General features: G+C 39.6%; 1 protein-coding gene across 5 annotated transcripts in view; it reads right to left on the bottom strand.

The window, feature by feature from the left end:
• Astn2 (astrotactin 2) overlaps positions 1-19310 on the bottom strand; it is a 947200-nt gene that overhangs the window by 325097 nt on the left and 602793 nt on the right. The window lies entirely within an intron of this gene.

Below are 19310 nucleotides of genomic sequence, written 5' to 3'. Positions count from 1 at the left end.
AGAGATACATTACCCATTACAATAGCCACAAATGACATAAAATACCTTGGGGTAACACTAACCAAGCAAGTGAAGGACCTATATGACAAGAACTTTAAGTCCCTGAAAAAAGAAATTGAAGAAGATGTCAGAATATGGAAAGATCTCCCATGCTCATGGATAGGCAGGACTAACATAGTAAGAATGGCAATCTTACCAAAAGCAATCTACAGATTCAATGCAATCCCCATCAAAATACCAACACAATTCTTCACAGACCTGGAAAGAATAATACTCAACTTCATATGGAAAAACAAAAAACCCAGGATAGCCAAAAGAATCCTGTACAATAACACAACCTCTGGAGGCATCACGATTCCCGACTTCAAGCTCTACTATAGAGCTACAGTAATAAAAACAGCTTGGTACTTGCGTAGAAACCAACATGTAGATGAATGGAATCTAATTGAAGACCCTGACATTAATCTGCACACCTATGAACATATAATTTTTGACAAAGAAGCCAAAAGTGCACAATGGAAAAAAGAAAGCATCTTCAACAAATGGTGCTGGCATAACTGGATATCAACATGTAGAAGGCTGCAAATAGATCCATATCTATCACTGTGCACAAAACTTAAGTCCAAGTGGATCAAGGACCTCAACATAAATCCAGCTACTCTGAACCTGCTAGAAGAGAAAGTAGGAAGTAGTCTTGAACACATTGGCATAGGAGATCACTTCCTAAATATAACACCAGTAGCACAGACACTGAGAGAAACAATCAATCAATGGGACCTCTTGAAACTGAGAAGTTTTTGTAGAGCAAAGGATATGGTCAACAAGGCAAAGCGACAGCCTACAGAATGGGAAAAGATCTTCACTAACCCCACATCTGACAGAGGACTGATATCCAGAATATATAAGGAACTCAAGAAATTAGACATCAAAATGCCCAACAGTCCAATTAAGAAATGGGCTATAGAACTAAACAAAAAATTTTCAACAGAGGAAACTCAAATGACTGAAAGACATTTAAGAAATTGCTCAACATCCCTAATCATCAGGGAAATGCAAATCAAAACATGTGCGAAAATACTTTTTTAATTTACAAGTTTTATAACAAAAACTAGCCTTTAACATACAGCTCCAATTTGCTGACAACTTGGTGGGTGGATGCTTGGCTACATCTTGGAATATCATAAGAATGAGGAGACAAAAAGCCTCCAAGGTCTCAGTTCCCACTGTTCTGAACTTGAATTTGAGCCCATAGGTGCTTTAGCTCAAAGGCCCTGTTGTTCCCCCTTCCTCTTTTTCTTCTGGGATAATGTAACCATAAGTCACTAGGGAGCACAACAAAGGTCTCACCACTCTAAGCTCTTTTACTCTCCATCTTCATACTCAGAATAGATACAACATTGGCTCTTCCCCATAAGCCTGCATGAGGATCAAAAATTACAGCATTTGAGCCACTTGGCAGAAAGGCATTCCCATAGGTATATGCTCACAAAATAGGAATTATCATCATCATCATTATTATTATTTGGCACTATTGAATTATTGACAAAGTTCCTTTGCATACAGTATCCAGTGGTATCTTTAACATGGTAGTGTTTTTTAAAGCATTTCCCCATCCCTTTATCATTGCTCTTGGGTCCCTCAGGCTAGCATAGTGACAAAGGCAGAACGTGTGACCATCCAAGCAGTTTAAGAATAGGGAGATGTTTGAGGATGTGATTGGAGCTGGGCTGCCTGGATTCCAATCCTGGCAGCACTATTTATAAGACAGATGGCATTGAGAGAAGTATTTAATCTCTTAGCACCTAAATGTCATCATCTGGTAAAAATAAATGCATATAGATGGCAGACATCGTGAAGCAGATTTGTATTCCAATCAGTTAAGAAGCTGAGGCAGGAAGATTGCGAGTTTGAGGCTAGGCTACATAGTGAGATATCATCTCAATAAAGAGAGGGGGAGGAGAGAGAAAGGGAGAAGAGCAGATAAGACAAGATAAGATAAGGGAAGGGAAGGGAAGGGAAAGGAAGGGAAGAGAAGAGAAGAGAAGAGAAGAGAAGAGAAGAGAAGAGAAGAGAAGAGAAGAGAAGAGAAGAGAAGAGAAGAGAAGAGAAGAAAAGAGTACATGAATGTCAGAGGGATAATAGTGTCTTAGATCCTTAGACCATGTTTCAGGTTTTAAGAATTGAATATATTAAGACAGGTGGATTGGATTTCTAGGTTCTCTGATAATGTCATAGGAGTTCATCTTTTGTCTCCTGTACTAGTGTTTCCTAATCTCTTTGATTGCTTGAGAACAGGACTAAAGTCTCAGGCAATTACTTATCTCCTCTCTCTTTTTTGTATTTTTTGTATATTTAATAATATGAACTCTGTGCTTCAAGTCAGGCTTCTCTTGTAGACTGCTATGTCCTACTGATTTCCTGCCATCTCCACTAGGAAGTCTATTAGACATGACCAGAGGTGGTTACTGAAGCAGGATGATGCACATTTAGGGATTCATTATGCTACTGCTTACTTTTACAAGTGACTGAAATTTTCCAGAAAAAGATTACTTTTAAAGCATGATCAAAAGCATTTTTTTAAAAGCATTTTTTTCTACTCCCATTCTTCTTGCCCAGTCTCCTTACAATCTTTCTTCACATCCTCAATGGCATTTTGTCTTTTCAACATCTCACTTCAAAATCAGAACCAAACCTGACTCCTGGATTTCTCTCCATCATCAGTAAATTTGGTTGCTTCACCTTCGGGATCCACCCAAATTCTGGCAACACCATACCATGTTGATGCATATCAACATGCTTTACATCAAGAGTCTCTCACTTAGACCTTGGCAAAAGCCTAGGAGCTGCTTTCTGTTTCAACCCAGATTTTGTAGGTCCTGTCTACAGACCCTAGCTGAAACACTTGTTTTAAGACATCTGTCAAATCACATCCCTCTGTCACTCAAACAAAGCACTGTATTATTCCTCTTCTTGCTCAAAGTAAAATCTATAGTACTCTACTTTTTGACTCACTGTATATTTCCACAGTTGCCCTGCTCCTTTGTATAATATCATTTCCTCTTTATTTCAACTTTTCTGCCTATGACTTCTTTGCTTTTCTTTTTTTCCATTTGTGTGTGTGTGTGTGTGTGTGTGTGTGTGTGTGTAAATATTTTTGTGCATGCACATGTGTGTATGTGTACATGTGAAGGCCTAAGATTGGTGTTGTGAATCATTTCTATGGCTCTACTATCTTATTCATTGAGGCAGAAGTTCTCAGTCAAACCTAGATCTCACAGATATGGCTTGTCTCACTGGCTAGCTTGATCTGGGGTTCCTGGATAAACCTTCTAAGGTTGGAATTTTAAGTGGGTGGACATGTCCATGCCACATTTACAGGGTTCTGGGGATCAGAATACCAGGTCCTCGTTATTTTGTGGAAGTGCTTTAACCACTGAGCAATCTATCGAGCTTCATACTTAGTACTTCAATTTGGTTCTAAGCATTTGGGTTCCATTTTGCTTACAGAATATGTTAAGGATTTTTGTTCTTGCTGTACCCTCTACTTGGAAACTAGTCCCTAGATACATGCACAGCTCACTGCCTCCCTGGTTAAGATCTTACCACCAATGTCATCCTCTCAAAGAATTCATCTGTGTCCAACTATAAAAAGTAGATTTCCCTGTCTAGTACATGCCAGTCCCTTTACGTAACCTCCTTTTCTCTTAGGGTTTTATTTCTTGGCAGGGTATTTACTTAGTTATCGATTGTCTTTCTCCCCATGGATGTAACTATTTTGTTAAGTACAAAGGATTGAGTATACTTCATTGTGACAAAAAAGAAGAAAAAAATTAAAAGTTTTTTTCCCCATAAGAAACAAATGGGGATTATACAAAATAGATAAGGGACACATGAAATCTCAACACTTAAGAAAAAGTCATTTTTTCAATGGTTCATTAATCACAGTATAATTTTAAAACTATACATTGATTAAACTTATGCATATTTGAATCACATTTCAATTCACCCTTGGCTCTAACTACCTTAATGAGAACAATTTTACTAGAAGAGAAGATGATGCCTATTAAATTCATACAGTTATCCGGGCATGCCAATGAACACTCTTGAAAAAAGGGTTTTATATGTTACATTTCAAGTTTTCCAAAGCAGCAAGTGTCATATTATAGGTATTTCAAAATATTTTTGATTGAATGAAATTACACCAATGTGTGTATGTGTGTGTGTGTGTGTGTGTGTGTGTGTGTGTGTGTGTGTACAATACAAGGTATTCTTACTATCATTGTTACAGTAATGGTCTATCCAGGACTAGGTTACGAAGAACTTATCTCAGATACCTCACAATACTATGGAATTTTCTTCACCCAGGGACTAAGGCTGAGAAAGTTGAAATTGCCCCTGTGAGAATCCAAAGAAATGGAATTTCTTGCTCCTGAAACCCATGTCCCTCTGCCTTCTGGAAGCCCAAATTACATGGCATCATGGTATTCACCAATGGGGTCCTACATCCCTGTGTAAGATGGTATCTGTTACAGTAATAAAACTCATTACCTGTGGAAACACACTTAAGGTCTATCGTTACATGGAAAATATTGGAAAAACAATGATTCTGATATTCCTTTTGTGAAAGGGAGACATGTTTATTCTGATTTGCTTATATTTACACAGTGAAACTCCAGAAAGATATCCAAATAACTAATAGAATCAGGATGCAGGTGGTTGCCTGCACAAGACCTGTACACAATCAAGCCAGTCAATGTTCTAGCATGGAGTGGAAAGTGGCTAATGTGCCTCTAAAGGAAAGCCGAAGAACTAATGTCAGTTCATGACTTCTGGAGGAAAGCAGGTCTTCTTTAAGGGTATGGTTCCTGGTAGATCAACTACATTCCAATAGCTATCCTCACTCCTAGGAGTACATAGGCAGCATAAATTGGACTCAGTGGGTTACAATAAAAAAAAAAACAGAGGACAAGTAGTTTATCATGTAAGGGATGTGGTGGTGGACGAAGGAGACATCAGAAGTGAATCTGATCAAAATACACTGTATGAAATTCTCAAATAATTAATAAAAATATAAACAAGCAATTGAATTGGGAAGCAGAGTGGGAGATCTGCACAGACACAGATACAATTTTGTTAGACATTAAAAGTCACAGGCAATGCAATGTTTAAGATGTCACTTAACTCTTAAAACAAAGACTAGGCTAGGGAGGCACACTGCTAAATGCAAAAAGATGCCTCTCAAATTCCTTCTGTATTTCAGACTACCTGCTTCCAGACTAGGGGTCCCTGGACTAACCTATTCTTGTAATCCTTTTTAGAAATGCTTGCAAATTCTTTGCTGTCCATTTAAGAAGTAAATCTCTTAAAAAGTTTCTGGCTAGCTTTATAACCTAAGAGACTGCGTTTCTCCAGGATGTGAGAACAATCCCTTTAAAATGTATTCATCAAGGAAGCAAATGCCCCATTGCCCAGGCTCTGTGGGAAGATGAAAGTATAACTTCCATGGCTGCCAATTAGCTAACACAGATGGTATAATCAGAGAGAATACATTTGTAAAGATGGACACAATTCACTGAGATATGCTGGGCATGTCTCATTCAATCTTTTCTTTTCTTCCAGCACTTTCCTATTTGCTCTCTCTGTTTAAAACCCTTCTACCCTTTGTCCGAACAGAACTTGATCAGACCTTGCCATAGCCTTGAATAAATTCTTTTCCTACTTAATATTGTCCAGGGAAATGTCTGCTTTGACAGTTGAGTAGTAGCTCAAAAACAGGCTATTTGGTAAAGCCTAAGAAAATTTGAATAAGGAATCAATATTAGTTTATTAATGGTAATAATTTTACTATGCAAATATTTCAGGGAAAATTGGGCAGAGTATGTATGAGAATTCTTCTTCCTATTGTGACTTGCCTATCAATCCAAGACTGTTTAAACGAGTATGAATATTTAAAATATAACCTTATCTGAAGCTATAGAAGTTGTCATTTAGTGTAATAAACCAGACATAGAAAGATAAAACTGCATTTTCTTACACACAGTCTTAAAAATCGAACCCCTGGAGGAAAATAGAGTGGTGTAAGCAAAGACAGGAGAAGGAAGGAGTTGGTCAAGGGGGCACAAAATCTCAATTATAACATGGTGCTCAAACTGAATCATGTATTTTGAACCAGTTTAAGAAGGATCTCTAGTGTGTCTGGTGTGAGGAGCATATTTGTTTTGGTGAGGATGTCTGTGGAGGACAAAAGATGACACTGGGTGATTTTTTATTTCTCTCTGTCTTATTGTTCTGAGAAAGGGGCTCTCACTGAATCTGGAGCTCCCCATTTCAGCTAGAGCAGCTGGCTAGCAGCTTCCCAGGGTCCTCCTGTCTCTGGCTTTCCAGTGCTAGCATTAGGGACTCTTTTTGCCCATCTTTTTGCATGGGTACTGGGGATTCAAGCTCTTTACCAAGCGAGTTATTTTTCCAGTGCCACAAAGGCTCTTGTAAGTGTTCTCAATACAAGTAAGATGCTAAACATGTGGGGTGATGAATATGTTAATTAGCTTGGTTGTATCATTCTTTATATGCATATAGATACCTATATTAAAGCATTATAATATGCTCAGTAAACATACACAGTTATTATGTATCAATTAAAAACAAAGTTATTAAACATGTAGAACAGACATATCTCCTCTCTAGGTATGGAAAAGGCATAAACTATGGTATAGAGGCCTTCTAAGACGTAGAAAGAACCAACTATGAAAGGCTGTGATACTAGCCACCATGAACTACAGGTAAGTCATCAGACCTCACTGAGTCTGAATTTTGTCATTTGTGAACTGATATTAGTAAATGTACTTGTATCACTTCTTCAACAGTAGCAGAAATTATTTTTCAATGTGCAAAGACGTCTTGGACATTAGATGGACTGTGGCCCTTTAATGTTCAACTGTGTCCAACAAGACACTATCTCTTAGTACTAAAGTCCCTCACTGGGGAGAATACAATCTTATTTTAACTCTGCTCAATGGGTATAGTAATGATGGGGGACAAAATGTTAAGGGATGTAAACTTGGAAAACATATGAAAAGAATATATCATTTTCCCTTTTTACACTCTTAGTCTTGTTCAACTTGAATCTCTAAAACATGGAACATAATAAGCATGCAACAAATATTTATGTGTTGAATTGCAAAGTTGAAGGAGAATTTAAAGCAATTTTGCTTAATTTTCAGGCTATATTCCTACTCCTTTGCAAATAAAAATGCAGAAAGGCCTCTGGGCTTACAGTTTCCAATGGCTGTGTCTGCAGAAAATTACTAATATAGTCAGGGAATTAGTAGAGACTTATAAGAGTATCATTTGAAGGACTATTCTCTTAGCTAGGATAAGGCAAGCAGGACCAATTCTTTTACTTTCTTTCCCTTCCTTTCCTCCCACTCCAGAAAACAACTGAATACAGTTCAAGAAGCTCCAAGGTCACACAGACCTCTTGATAGATGGAACAGTGGCTGGCTGACTCAACCACAAGTAAGATCTGAATGCACCAGCCCTGGACAATTCCAAAGCCTACAGCTTTGGCTCTTGTCTTATACCTGCTAATTAACTGCCCACATTGACACCATTGGGAATCTCATGTGACATAAAAATGAATGTTCATATTGGACTCCTAAGATCCACCTTTGAGGCATTCCACAAGATTATCATTAATAGTAACTATTCATACATAAAACCCCAGCCAGTGCCCTTGGAGTTTTCTGTATTAATTTACATCCAATGCAGTGTGATCCTATCTTTCACTGAATTGTTACTAAATACATTTCTATTCAGAGTGTCTCCCTGAAATGGAAATATTTCCCTAAAAATTAATTTTTCCAATATGTGTGTAGGCTTATTAATGTGGGCTTAGAATAGACTTTCTCATCTCTTCTGAAAGAACACAAAGAAAGTAATGTCAATAAATTCACATCTCACATAATCTCAAATATGACAGAATGCTCACTACAGCACAACATTTCTGAATAAGCTGGACCTAAAAGACCCTTGAATTCCTGTTAGGGAAATGTTCCTCACATTTGCACATCTTTATGGAACATTTTATCCTCATTTTTCTGATCACCTCCCCATTATTCTCCTATAGGGTAAGTACTGTTATGTCCTCTGATTTAATGGCAAACAAATTAAGACTGAGAAATGTTATCAGATCACATACAGCCTTATAACTAGCAATAGCACCCTTACACTAGTACTCACATAACTTTTTGATTGACTGCCTATTCTCTGTCTAGGTGTACAATAACATCTTCCTGCCATTATAATCATCATCAACATCATCATCATCCTTCTCATCCTGGAGACTGATCCAGGGCCTTGTTCATGTTGAACACTCACTGTGCTGTTAAGCTATTTTCTTAGCCCTGTCCCATCTTTCTTCTTAACCTACTTGCTTGATGTTCTTATCCATACATCCCCTGTTCTGTTATATCCCTGGAACATTCTTCTGCATAGTTAAAAGTTACTGAATCCTCCAGTTCTTGCTCAAAATACCTTTCCAGAAAGTCTTCCCTGCTGCTCTCCCATAGCCAAGATGGGGTTCGATGGGGTTACAGAATGATTCCTTAGCCTCCAGACATCCTTCCATCATGACCCATAGGACAATGCAAAGTGGGCTTGGGCAGTGAGTGCTCCATGTATGTGAGAATAAAACCTTTAATTATCACTTTCATCTTGTAATTCCAAGTGCTAAATGTAGCCCAATATGTTACAGGTATTCAAGAGAAATTTAACAAATGGGAATAAATGGAAAAGCCAGCTGGAACCTTGAAGCCCAAACGCATTACTTTGTGTCATCCCATTCCACTTTACAATTCATAAAACAATAACAAACGACTTCTGAAGCATGAGCTCTTCTGAGAGTTAGGTACCAATGTTGCCTTAGCATAAAGCAAATACTGTAAAAATTTCAATGCAATGGACACCATTAACTACGGATGCATAATGCCTGGCCAGGGGGTGGGCTGGCTCATACCTTTGAAGTGTTTATTTATAAAAGAGATGGCTAAGCACATTAGTGCATTAGCAGTGTAAACAAGATCATAGGGGGAATGGCAGAAGATACTTAGGAGAACAAACTGCCTGGAGTCACTTTGGAAGCACCCATTATGAACAAACAATCACTGTGCTAATTACAATTGCTCTGCTAATTACAATTACTGTGCTAATTACAATCTATCCTTATCTGTTCTGTAGGTTCCCTATGGACTTTTACTTCTGAGTGCTTAGACCAGCTTGAGTTACTGCCTTCATTCAAGTGTAATGAAATTGCGCTTCTTCAAAAATTGTCTCTGCTTCAGATGTCTCAATGATTCCGAGAGGCTTCCCTCTCCTAGAAAAAGTATGTAGTCAGGGATTTTGAAGGGAGAACATCTAAAACGAAGCTACATGAGGGGACGGGAACTGTGTGCTGATGTAAAAAAAAAAAATGTTGGTTTTGTTGTTTTAGTACCTTATACAGACTGGCAATGTAGTTTTTGGTTAGCTGGAGAACATTGAAATGAACTATGTACAGTTTGGAAACAACCATGTTCAGTATAGTGGGAGATGCATGCATTAAGAAGAAAGCTTGAAATGAAATTAAATTAGATCTCTTTCTTCTTTCAGTATATATAGGGGAAAGATTAAAGGGGCTCATTTTTAAATGGATTGCAATTCCTTCCCTCCTCCTCTTTCTCCTGCACATATACACACAAAGTATCTTCACTAGCTTCAAATTTTACATTTTCCCCAATTAAACTAATAGTGTTGGTGGTATAAAGATATTGTCTCAGTATTTGAAAAAGACCAAGTTTGTACTTTAGCCAATGCCAGTCTAGACAGGTTTCTATCTACTTTTCAGGAGTTGGAATTCTTCTCTCTCTGACTTAAAGCAGGCTACAATCCAAGCCTTTTCTGTTAAGTAGCTTTCGATTGTATCCAGTAATGGCTGAAATCTCAGCCTGAGCACGTAAAAGTGGCATGGGTCTGGGTCTTAGCTATGGTTCTCCTACACAAAGCAGGAGCTTCCTTCATATACGTGACTCCCTCATCAGAGTTGATCTCTGAGTATCCCTGTGCCTATCAGTATGAGCAGGGTGGATGGACACCAGACAAACTTCACTGTATTATGATCTGAGGGCCTATCAGGTAGAAAGGGAAAACTATTTGCCCTGGGGCTGAAAACTGAAAAATGTTCTCTGTAGTTGGTTAATGGGGAAGGAGTTCTGAGAAAGAGCTTCTGTAGGACTCCATTGTTCTCTGGTGCCATGGGCCTTGACATGTGGAGCCTAATTCCAGACAGTCAAATGCAAGAACAAGAATCCTTCATCTTCAGGCACTATCTAAGCAGCTATGCTCTCCACTGAGAATGAAATTGTGGTCTAACATCTTGCTATTGAAAGCGGGGTCACAGATTCAGGAGCTCATTGTAAATTCTAGTTTTCATGCCCCATCTATAACCCACTCAAGTAGAGCTTGAATTTTAGGACTTTCCCTTTAGTGACTAATATGCAAATAAAAGTTTCAGAAGCATTGGTACCAATTTGTATGTTCTGAATTTTAAGGGGACAAATTCTAAGGGGACAATCCAGTATTGATGGCGGGTATTATATGCTTTATTGATTTCAGAGATGCATATGGCTTGAGGTCATATACAAACATACATACATCAGATCATATACATACATATACACATCTGAAGACTGTAGACTGGTTAAGAGTGGGGGTCAGCTGTGAAGGAGAAGTAGATGAGATCTACATGAGTGGACTGGGTGTGGGGGGTGGCAGAGGCTGAGGAGTGGGGGATGAGAACATAGGGAAATGGGAGGGTCAAGCTGGAACAGGGACAGAGTGGGAGGGCAGGGAGGAAGATACCATGATAGATGAGGACATCATGGGAGTAGGAAGAGGCAGGGTGCTGGGGAGGCTCTCAGGAATCCACAGGGTTGACCCCACCTTAGTCTGCTGGCAGTAGTCCAGAGGGTGCCTGAACCAGTTTACTCTAGTGACCAGCCTAGCAAATAACCTAGCTGTCATCATAGAGCCTTTGTCCAGTGACTGATGGAGGCAGATACAGAGATCCACGGCCAGGCACCAGGCTGAGCTCCAGGAATCCAATTGATGAGAGAGAGGAGAGATACTGCAGGTGAGGGACATCGAGATCATAACGGGAGGATGTGCAGAGATGACCGGCCACACTAGTGGAAGCCCATGAACTGTGGACTGGTGGCTGTGGAGCCCCCATGGGACTGGACTAGGCCCTCTGGATATGGAAGATGGTTGTTTGGCTCAAACTGTTTGGGGAGCACCCAGGCAGGGGGATTGGGATCTGTCCCTGGTCTATGGGCAGGCTTCTGGAATCTGGTGCCTGTGGTGTGACAACTTGCACAGCCTTGGTGCAGTGGGAAGAGGCTTGGACCTGCCTAGGTTCAGTGTGCTGTGCTCTGCTGACTCCCCATGGGAGACCTCGATTTGGGGAATGTGGGGATGTGGAGTGGCTTGGGAAAGAAGGCTGGGAGTGGGAGGAGGGAGGAGGGGGGGTCTGTGGATAGTATGTGGAGTGAGTAGAAAATTTCTTAATAAAGAAAAATGAAAGAAAAAAGAAGAGTGGGGGTCAGAACCTGGTTCCCCAGCTTATAGACTGTGATTTTTGATAGTGTGCCATGTATTATTATTCCCTCTCAGCTTGTCTACTCATATCAGAAAGTATAACAAACAGCTGAGGTGAGTTGCTCAGTGGTGAAGTACTTGCTCAGCATTCAAAGGACCCTGAGACCCTAGGACCAAAATATGTAGAAGAAGAAAAGAATATAATGGTTACATTACTCTTTCTACATGTCATGGGGGAAATATCTACCTATGTTACTTGCAGAGAGACATTGAAAAGAGGAGAAAAGCATGTTTTTACCATATCAGTTATGAACAAGAACATTAAAATGGATCTGAGAGTATGATAAGTCAATACCAGTGAAAGGGAAGCAGGAAGTGAGCATGACCGATGTGCAGCCCAGCCAGCCTCACTGTTTCCATGGACCTCCCTTCGTGGTGACCTATGCCATGGCTAGACTCATCATCTAATATTTTCAATATCATGCTGGAGGGAAGGGAGTAACCCACCACTATCCAACATCAAACTTCATCATATATATTCCATCTGAGTGCCACATTCCTGATGAGATGTTTTTCACTGCAGGACATTCACACAAAAACAAAAGGGTCACAGATGAAATAACACATTTAAGAGATTTATTTTTCCCAAACAAGGCTGTCTTCAGCACTCCAGGAGGAAGCACTGAACTTCTGTTCTTTCCGACTAACCCACTAGCAAGCTCACAGGTTTACCTCCCACAGAAGCACACAGAACAAAAGGCAGTGGTTCTGCTTCTACCTTGACAATTTCACTTAACATTGCCTAATATGCATATGTATTCATTAATGTGTGTGCACTCAGTGACATATGTGTGCATTTGTAATATGTGTGCATCCAGTAATATATGTGCATTCCTTCATATATGTGTGTCAATTCATTAAATACATATTTTGGGTGGGTGAGAGTTGAGAGGATGACTCTAGCTCAAGAACTTACCTCCAAACTGAATCATGTACATTCAATATTTTTACTTCATATATATGTACACACACACACACACACACATATATATATGTATATAAACACTTATATATACACACAAGAGAGAGCGAGAGGGGAGAGGGGAGAGGGGAGAGGGGGGAGAGAGAGAGAGAGAGAGAGAGAGAGAGAGAGAGAGAGAGAGAGAGAGAGAGAGAGAGATATGCTTTCCTAACCATCACTGAGGTTTTAAAATTTTTCCCAAGGCACAAACCAGTGCATTTTGACATATATATATATATATATATATATATATATATATATATATATATATATATATAAAATAAAGTCAACTTTTTGAACTAAGTCATTTTACTACTGTAGTAAGAAGTTGTGAGAGTCAAGCTCCCTTCCATATCTAAGAAATACTTACAATACTAATGTCTGTTTTCTTTTGTTATGATAATTAAATGATAGTGGTACCTATTTCATAGCCCAGGTACTACAGGGGGTGGCAAATCCATAATTAAGTAGAAATCTTAGGCAAATGCCACCTCTCATATAAGATTCTGCATGAACTCTGTGCTATTTCCAGGTGTTGGATGCTCCAATACCTGCCATCCCTACAACAGGGTTCACAGAAGTACATAATGACTCTTCTGTCAGACCAGATTCCCAAATACCAGAATGACTAGGATCCTTGTCATTCTGTGAGAAATGTAATATAATTGACACAGAAACACTGTCTTACCCATCTCTGAGGTTTTGAAATAGATTGTTTCTAAGGCACAAACTAGTGCATTTTGACACACATTCATTTCCTTCTGTGAAGTCAAATTGATGGCCACTTCATAATAGGTACTGAAAAAAATCAAACAATATACTATGCCATATAGGACAAGACATATAAAAGCTACACACATATTTAAAGAGGGAAAAAAGGAAAGAGAGTAAAGAAAAAAGAAAGATCCAGAGATAGAATATATAATTAACCATCTCTCAGGAAATTGTGAGGGAAAAAAAAATCAAACAGTTCAGAACAGCTTTGGAGGCCACTCCATCTGATCCAACTCAGTCTCCTCATACATGGAGCAAGTCAGTACTGCTAACGAGGAAGGACCAGCTTTCCTCAAATCCTTAAAGAGAGCCCTTCTGTCTCACACAGCGTGGGTGGGTGGGTGCAGAATTCTGAAATCCCACCTCTTATCCAAAACTCTCTTCTTTTGCCATAAGATAAATACATATGATAATCAGACCAGATAGGAAACTGCCTTTCTAGTAAATCTCTCATGAACGCATGTTCTTCACAGGTCATTATTGGAAGTCTGTGACTAAATGTCTGGTTCCAACGGGGCCGCCTTATTTTTGTGAGACTTTTGCAGAATCTACCGTTGTAATACACTCAGGCCTGTTCTTAAGCAACCTGTCCTCTGCCATTTCTAAGTCTCCAGGCTCAATAATAGTTCCTGACTGATGTTTATCTAAATCTCCACAAGCTGTGACCCAAGTTGACCTTTCTTCCTTATTGCAATGAAATAGGTTGGATAGAAGAGGTTTGGAGTAAAAACAACAAACAAATAAAAAACCATGAAATGGCCGGGCGGTGGTGGCGCACGCCTTTAATCCCAGCACTCGGGAGGCAGAGCCAGGTGGATCTCTGTGAGTTCAAGGCCAGCCTGGGCTACCAAGTGAGTTCCAGGAAAAGGCGCAAAGCTACACAGAGAAACCCTGTCTCGAAAAAAAACCAAAAAAAAAAAAAAAAAAAAAAAAAAAAAAAAAAAAAAAAACCATGAAATGCCATCAGCTTTATGAGTTTATCTCACTCCCTCAGGTCTGCTGATTCCCACACTGATCAAGAGCTAAGGGAAGCAGGAAGCTGATAGCATCTCTGCCTGAGTCATTAAGACCAATACTGCAGCAAAAGGGATTAGAAAGAAAGTCAGACCACTGGCTGGGTTTAGGAGCAATTCTGACGTGAGATCATCGGCTCTTCACATTTTCACAGCACTTGACATTTTTACCAAAAGCTTTTATGTCCATTCCTGTCTATTTGAACCAGATTCTTCCTCTCTCTCAGAAACATGCAGTCTCTTAAAGTGAGCCTCTCATGGTCTCTTGGAAGAAACCATGTTTCTACTTCTGTATGAGCACAGTGTCCTTCTTTCTCTGTCATTTCTTCTTCTTCTTCCTTTTTTTTATTCAGCCTTTCCAGCCTTCAGACTGTCCCTACTCCCTCACTGCATTTTTTTGTCTACTTCATCATTTCTTCAGCCCTTTTACAAAGCTGTCAATTTCTTTAGCGGCCTCTGTGTTTACCTGTATTGTCTCCATCTTTCTTTCTCCTTCCATGGCTCTGCTTTGTGAGTCTGACCTCTTTTCTGCACACATTTCCCTGCCTCTGATCCTTTCATTCCACAGTGCAGGAGTACACTGTGCTTACTACTCACATGTTGTACACAACCTTGTCCTGGCAGGGATTCTAAACATTTCTACATATATATAAATATATCCCTCAGGGACAGACTGCAGCCTACATTCAGCAGCTTGAAAGATGGAGCCTCCTGATGGTGGCCTTTGCCCAAGATATCCCTTCAGTAGTGAACCTGGCATTCTCCCATGGCATCTGGCTTCTGACTGTGCACTGAGAGAGGGGGTGGAACACATGGCTGCCCCCTTCACAGGATAAACGCAGGACATGAGGAAAGTGGCATACTCTCTCTCTCTCTTTTTTTTTCCAGAACTTGAGATAAAAGAGATCTGTGGTCTGAGAGTTAGAAATCTAAATTTCAGTTCCAGAGAAGTTTCAAATCATGGTGAACACTAACATACAAACATCTCCGTCTGTGCAACAAAAGGTTAGGCCTCAAAGAGTCTGTCTTGGTGCACTTGTCTGACTCAGAATTCACTTTAAAGCATTTTGCAAAGCAATCCAGGTTGTACTTTTAGAGTTTTTTCAAGGGAGGCAATAAAAACCCTTCCATCAGCAGCTGTCAGATGTGGTCACATAGAGAGGAACAGGGAGGAGAAAAAGCAGAGCTCTGCTGTCACGTGGACATGTTATAGCCGGTCCAGATATGGATATCTCAGGCTAGGCTGTTGTCAGGAAAGGAAGCATATGGCAGAACGGCTGGTAGAAGTGTCTGCTGGCTACTCTCTAGGCTGGACCAGAGATTACTTGGAAGAAGAAGGGGAGGAAGGAGGAGGAGGTGAGAAATGATAACTGCCTTTGATGGTGAAAAACTTGAAGACTTCTGGATCTGGGCAGACACAGTAGCCCCTGCCTCTTCTCTCTTTAGGATTTAGTAGCTTTGTACCCATTTGGATATTCTATTTGAATTAAGTTAATCCTCATAAAATAGAATAGAAACTAGCTCATTTGATCATTTCTCATGGGTCAGACACTCAAGTAGTTACCATGAGAAATCAATCAACCAGCATCCAACATGCAAGGTGCTTATCACCATTAACTGGCACCTGACAAAATGCCCCCATTAACAAAGAGGCAGAAGAATTATTCTTCTCATAGGGTTGAGACATGTAGGCAAGTATGTCTGGGGTCCATTCCCTGACTCTCTTCCCATCCATCTACATGTCTGGACTTTGTGGACACTTTCTTAGACCAGAAAATGCCCTTGTAGCTGTCCCTGAGGATGCACTGTTCCTTGCTATTTCTTCAAACTCCACTTCCCATGCCTTGTCCTCAGTAATGTTCTTTATTCTTCCTTCTAGTTCCTCTTAAAAGCCTGTGTGTAACTACTCTTTGGAAAACATAAGCCTTTCTCAGGATGCTGCTTTATAAATTAAATTTTACTTTTATTCTTCAATTGTGCATGTCATCCCCTACACTTGTAATTTCCTTCCTCAAAGGGAAGTGGTAATTTATTTGTTTTTTCCCCCTTTTCGATTACAAGCAGTATTATTCTATCCATCATGATATCCAAGACACTTTTGCAAACTGTTAAAATTATGGAAAACTAGTTTTGTACAATCTCAGCTTTAAGAAATAGTTCATCTAGACAGTTCTTCAATTTCTTTCACAGACTCTCCAATGAAGTTGCATTGAGCTTTGGTTTGAACACCTGAGCAGTGAAAAGACTGAGAATTGGAGGCTAAGACTGTTAAAGCTTATACTGAGGCTGTCAATCACTTCTTTCACTCTTGAATTCTCTTTCAACTCTTCCCTTTCCTTGCAAGTATTCACTGGACCTCAATTTTCTTCTCAATTCCCTTTTCTCTCTGATATAATTTCTGTCATCTTTAGTCGACGCCTCCAACACACTCATCATATAGCTTCCACAACAGACACCTGATTGACACCTCTGTTTTCACACTCTTCCACATAATCTACTTTCCACACACCCTCCAGTGAGGTTGAAAAATGTAATTTATTCATTGCATACTCCCCTCCTTGCATGATTTAAGAGTACCCTCATGCTTGTTAGAAAACAGACATGGCTGACACACGCTCAGGCTGGGCCTCAGATTCATCGCCTATCATCATTTCTACACTGTCCTCCTCAACAGCGCTCTCCTGGCCTGAAACAAGCAACCTTGTTACCTTCTTAGAATAATTATCTTCCATTAAAACCATGTCCAGTGCTAACGTCTCTATTTTCTTCCAAGTATTAGCTAAGTGATACTTCATATCAGCAGTTGACTCTAAGCCATACTATTACTATCTAACCCAACAGAGGTGCATTTAAAACTCTGCTCAAACCACAGTAGATTCCATTGTTAACTGTTTAAACACGTAAGGTCCTTGTGTCAGCTATATCTAAGTGCTAAGGTATCTGATGTCATGGTGTCTCATTTTGCACCACATCCTTAATAAGAAGCATGTTACTTGTGGTGGTTTGAATAGGAATGCCCCTTCTCCCATATGCTCGTAGATTTAAACGCCTGGTCACCTGGGAGTGGCACTATTAGAAGATGTGCCCTTGTTGGAATAGGTGTGGTCTTTTTGGAGGAAATGTGTTGCTGAGGGTGGGCTTTAGGTTTCAAATGCTCATGCCAGGCTCAGTCTCTCTCTCTCTCTCTCTCTCTCTCTCTCTCTCTCTCTCTCTCTCTCTCTCTCTCTCTCTCCTTGCTGTCTGCTGATCCAGATGTAGAACTCTTGGCTCCTTTTCCAGTACCATGTTTGCCTGAATGTCACCATGCTTCCTGCCATGACAATAATGGACTAAACCTCTAAACCTATAAGACATCCCCAATTAAATGTTTTCCTTCATAAGAGTTGCAGTGGTCCTGATGTCTCTTCACAGCAATAGAACTTTGACTAAGACAGTACCTGAGAAAAGGGAGGTACCCAGAGACCACGTAATGACAATAAAGATAAATGCTTCCAAAGAATTCACATTTCCATTCTCATTCTCTAAAATGGGAAATGAGGAGGTACAATGAATTAAAAGACAAGATCAAGGATTTGGAGTCAGACTCACACCTGATTCTGAACCCTACCTGTCAGTGACTCCAGTCACTCATTTTCTTTTGGCACTAACTTTTGAATAGTAAAAGGGAGAGTGAGGTCACTCAAAAAATGTTCTAATTTACCAAAGTGGCAGTGTCTGTGATCTCCAATTTTCTAGAAAGGGGGTTTATTTAAAGTTGTTTTAAATGTTTGTTTCCCATTTGTGGAAAGGAAATAACAGGGTTACACACATTAACAGATGACAGAGTGCTGAAATACTTGAGGTGTGTTCTGAATTAATGTTAATGGCAATTATCATTGCTATTAACTATAATAGTGGTGAAAAGATCAGCCAAGTGATAGTGAGAAGTAATGGTATCTGTGGTATCCAAAACAGTGGGGATGAATTTAACATAGGCTAATTTTTAATGAAAGATGGCCACACTGGCATTCCTACAACAAAGATTGTTCGTATTAATAAGATGATGAGTGGGGTGATGATGGATTGTGGCTGATTCTTATAGTCTCTACAGTTATAAGGGGGACTCTGCTTTATAATAATAGCTCATACCCCTTTTCAAGAATATCTGTCTAAAATTATGGAGCCTTTTGCTGTTTTAAGGAAATCTACTTTTACACGTGGATCAAATCTTCTCACTCTACCCTCTTAGAGGTCTTTAAGAAAGTGTAAATAAATTCTATCCCAGTTCATCCTTCCTGAATGGCCTTGGTTTCTTCAGTTGTCCAAGGAAGCCCTTCACATCAGTCCCAAATGGTGAGTCTTTGTATAACCCAGGCAAACCAAGCTATTGTTTTCTTCTTTCTCATTGAATGAGCATTTCTTTTAATTACCCACATACTACTGAATCACTGACACAGAAAAAAGACTTTATCATGTTACTAGGGTAAAAAGGCACTTTCTAAGTAGCTCTATTGAGATATGAGGAGCATGTGTGTGCATGTGTAGACAGATAAATAGAGAGGGCAAAGGTGGACAGTGAGGGAGACAGGGGTTTTAGGAATGTTCGGGAAAATGTTAATGCAGAATGTTTCTAGGTGATATCATTTTTATTTTTTAATTCACTATATGTCTTTATTTTTGAAATTTTAGAATAGCACCTATAGGACACTTAGCTTTAAATACACTGGAAGATTAATTGAATTAAAAAAATTCCATTAGGTGTACTAAGAGGATGATTTGAAGTTGAAATTAACATATGTGCATAGCCATTGAAGAATGGAAGGGTAGAATAAGTTTTAAGTCAGTGGAAAGGTATCCGACAGAATATATTTTGATGATTTCTAACTCTCCTTGGA

This window comes from Peromyscus californicus, unplaced genomic scaffold (genome assembly GCF_007827085.1).
Source record: "Peromyscus californicus insignis strain IS unplaced genomic scaffold, ASM782708v3 Scaffold_5__1_contigs__length_169319896, whole genome shotgun sequence".
In the NCBI taxonomy this organism is placed as follows: domain Eukaryota; kingdom Metazoa; phylum Chordata; class Mammalia; order Rodentia; family Cricetidae; genus Peromyscus; species Peromyscus californicus.
This window is presented reverse-complemented; position numbering and strand designations above follow the sequence as displayed.